We start from the raw sequence: 4,389 nt of genomic DNA, 5'->3' as shown, positions 1-4,389 counted from the left end.
GGTTTTGTTTTCAGGGATCCTTTTTCGGTTGGAAAGGGGGTTTAACTTACTGATTCAAGATGAGAAGATTTTCTATTTCTCCTTGAGTCAGTTTGGGCTTGCTACTTTTTTTTGTTAACTGATTTGTTCTTCTCGTGATCTTTTTCTAATAGCCTTCTGAACGACACCTCTGCTTCTCCTCTCTATCCCCACAATCTAGTCTTAATACAGAGCTAGAGTGTTCATTTAAAATATATAAAAGACTATGCTGCTTCTCTTGCTCCAAAATCTCTCATGGTTTCTAACAGTATTTATAGTAAAGTAAAATCCTTACAATGGCCTGAGAAATGGCCCCCATCGGCATCCGTATACTGTCCGGTCTAAATTTCTAATCTCTCCTATGGCTGATTCTACTGCAGTCACACCAGCCTCCTTGCTATTCCATAAAACTCCAGCATCCTTCTCCTTCAGGGTGTCCGACCTTATGGGCATTTCTGCCTAGAAGAGTTTTCCCACAGATAAACAGAGGAAGTGCTCTCTAGTGTCCTTCAAGTCTATTCTTAAATGTCCCATTCTCTGGGAGGTCTTCCTGACCCATCCTACTTAAAATTAGTCTTGGGCGCCTGGGTGGCTCAGTCACTTAAGCATCTGACTTCAGCTCAGGTCATGCTCTTGCAGTTCGTGCACTAGAGCCCTGCATCAGGCTCTGTCCTGACAGGTTAGAGCCTGGAGCCTACATTAGATTCTGTATCTCCCACTCTCTCTGCCTCTCCTCTGCTTGCACTCTGTCTCTCTCTCAAAAATAAATAAACATTAAAATTTTTTTAAGTCATAAGATTACAGTCTTACACTCCTAATCTTTCTATTTTAATATTCTCCACTTATCACTCTTGACACGTTTTGAGACTTATTTTAAAAGTGCAGTAATAAATCCATGTACCATGATGTGTGAACGGAAAGAGAGACCAATGGAATAAAACAAAGAACGATGCTTATATGAATTTTGATCATTCATAGGGATGACACTGCAAATCACTAAGTAAATGGTGGACAATTTAATCAATATTAGGGCAAGTAAAGTAGCAGGCAGAATAATGGCCTTCGAAGATGTGCATACTCTATCCTCAGAACCTGTGAAGAAGACATGTTATCTTATATAGCAAAAAGGACTCTTCTGATACAATCAAGAATACATACGTTGAGGTGGAACATATTCCTACATGATCCACATGGGATTAATCACACGAGTTCTTAAAAATGGAAAAACCTATCTTTAATGAAGTCAGAAATAGAGAGTTATGACAAGGGAACAAAAGTCAGAGAAAAGTGATCCCGCTGGCTCTTGAAGATGGAGGAACAAGAGACCATGAGGCAAGGAATGCCATTTCTGAGAGCCAGAAATGGCAAAAAAATTACGTCTACCCGAGATCCACCACAAAGAAACACACTCCTGTTGACAACCTGATTTTAGTCCAGTGAAGCTCATGTCGAATCGCTCACTTACAGAACTGTAAAATGATCAACTTGTGTAGTCTTAATCCACTTAGTTGGTTTTGGTACAGCAGCAAGAGAACTAGTGGTTATCTACATGGAAAACAATTAAAGTGGATACCTATTCTCATACCGTTAATAGAAAGCAATTCAAGATGGAATCCAGAAAAATATTAAAAACTTCTACATAAAAATAAATGAGAATTGTTATGACCTCTGGCAGGTCATGGTCATGCCATCAAGAAACACAAATAACAACATAGAAAAAATGCATATATGATTATATTAAAATATAAAGTTTCTGTATTTTGAAGATATCACAAAATGGTGAGACAAATTATAAACTTCAAATACTTGCAATATTTATAACTGATAAATACATATGGAATATTATATATTCAGAACATACACAATGAATTCTCAAAAGTCAGAAGAGAACACATAAAATGAAAAGAGGAGCAAAATACATGAACTAAAAGGAAAGAAGAATGGCTAATATGAAAAAAAGCTCATTCTCATAAATGAACAGGAAATACAAACTAAAACCACCCTGATAGTATTGTTTTTACATCCATCCGCCTGGCAAAAGTTAAGTAGTCTAAAATTAATTATTATTATATGTGATGTGAAGATACAAAGATGTATATAAAAATGTGAAGTAACAGGAACTCTTATCCATTACTAGGAAATGTAAATTAATACGGCCACTTTATGAAATACCGCATTACAAATAAAGCTGTACATATATATAGGTGATGACCCAGCAGTTTTGCTGCTAGTATTTACCCGAAAGGACCTTGGACATAGGCACCAGGAGACATATACAAAATGGTTACAGCATTGTTTGTGACTGCAAAAAAATGAAAATCACCCAAGTTTCCAGCAATACAAGAAAACTCTGAATCTATTCAAACAATGAAATAATATGAAGCCATTAAAATAAATCAGCTGTGAATACACAGGTAAATATGGTGCATATCCCAAACATGCTGTTTAGTGGGAAAAAAAAAAAAGAAGATGTAAAATATTATTACATTCTTATAAAGTTCAAAGACATGAAAAATAAATCTTGTGATAAATCAAAGAAAGGACCAAGGGAGCAATGATTTTGAGTGATTGAGAGGGTCTCAGTTGAAAAGTGATTAGCATTGTTCTATTTTTTAATCACGTGGTGTGTACACTGTATTTGCTTTAGCATCATTCCTTATACTTACACCTATACTATGTTATTTTATATGTATTAACTGTCACATAATAAAACTGAGAAATTATGGTGGTAGAAAATTATAAACAGTCATCACTAAGGAAATGGAAGGGTACCTGGATGGCTCAGTCAGATAAATGTTAGACGTCGGCCTAGGTCATGATCTCAAGGTTCATAAGTTTGAGCCCCATGTCAGGCTTCGTGCTGACAGCTCAGAGCCTGGAGTCTGCTTTGGATTCTGTATCTCCCTCTCTCTCTGTCCCTCCCCCATGCTCACTCTCTATCTCTCACTCTCTCTCAAAAATAAATAAACTTTAAAAAAAAAGAAATGGAGAATTAAGTTATAATCCAGTTGAGTAAGGGTGTATCACATAGCTATATTCTTAAGTGAAGATTTACAATGCATAGTTATATATACATATTCATAATTATATATAAATGTAACATACAAATATTTACAATATAAAATATTAAACAGAGCACACTAAAATATTATGTCCCACATTAGTGGGGTAATACATTTTAATTATTTAATTATTTATTTAAGTTCTATATATTAGGCATGCATTGAATTTTAGACTCAGAGAAAAATACGATTTAATGGTTTTATAGGATTCTTACTGAAGAACAAGTGGACAGTGGTAAACCATCTATGCTTAAGGCATAAAACTCCTTTGTTTAGCTTACAAGAATGAATATGGCCTCCTAAGAAACAAAATTAACTTCCAACATGTGCAAAGCCTTAGAAAACATTCAGGTGATTGATCTTAAATAGAGGCTATTATTATAACTCTCAACTATGGGAGAATATCCCCAGTAAGACAGATGTATATGTTTCACTAGTCATAGTAATTAAAATTTAATGAAACTCTATTAGTGGTGTTTTTAATCAGACAATTTCTGAAGATGTGCCAGCTTATTCACAGATGCAAGCCAAATCCCTAAACTATGATAAGAAAGAAGAAAGCAAGCGAGTGAGAGCTATTCTAAAGTTTTTTTAAAAAAGGAATAAACAAATACAAATGTTCTTCTTGAAAGAGGAATAGAGAAATCAATATTCAGCTCAAACTGCCAGAATTGCAGGTAATTTATCAAAGGTCTCCAACCCTCCAAAATCACTTCTTTTGACACGAGGCTTTACAATTAAGAAGAAAATGTCTCAGGCAATAAATCACAAAGCTATATTTACCTAGTCTAAAACGAACTGGGCGTTGATGGTAAATTATTTTCTACTGAAAGAAACAAGTATCTTGTTTATTCACGTTCTACTCTATCTGGAGCTCTTCTTGTTGGTGAGCAAGTGGGTAGCAAATCATAATTCTTGGACACATGCAACCTGACCATCCTTTCAGCTCATAAAGATGCCTTATTGGGCCCTATCTGTATTTTAGAGTTTGCCTACAGGAAGTAGTGGGTTCAATACCTATAACGAAAATTGCTTAAGTTTGCAACATTTCCCTGAATGATTAGCAAGGAGTTATTTGGTTCTTCAGTGAATCCTGGATAATTCATTTTTCTTAATAAGAGGGATTCATATGGATCAGTCAGGAAACAAATTATTGAAAGAAAAATCAATTTGAAAGTTATATTAGATGTGAGAAAAACATTCTCAAATCCCTGGCATTCATGGTTGTTTGTGCCAGCAGAGAATGCTAGTGTTGATTAGTTTTGAAATCTCCCCATTTGGCCAGGATTCACTCTCTCCATGACACACA

The sequence above is a fragment of the Crocuta crocuta genome, unplaced genomic scaffold (assembly GCF_008692635.1).
Source record: "Crocuta crocuta isolate KB4526 unplaced genomic scaffold, BGI_CrCroc_1.0 scaffold346, whole genome shotgun sequence".
Taxonomy (NCBI): Eukaryota; Metazoa; Chordata; class Mammalia; order Carnivora; family Hyaenidae; genus Crocuta; species Crocuta crocuta.
This window is presented reverse-complemented; position numbering follows the sequence as displayed.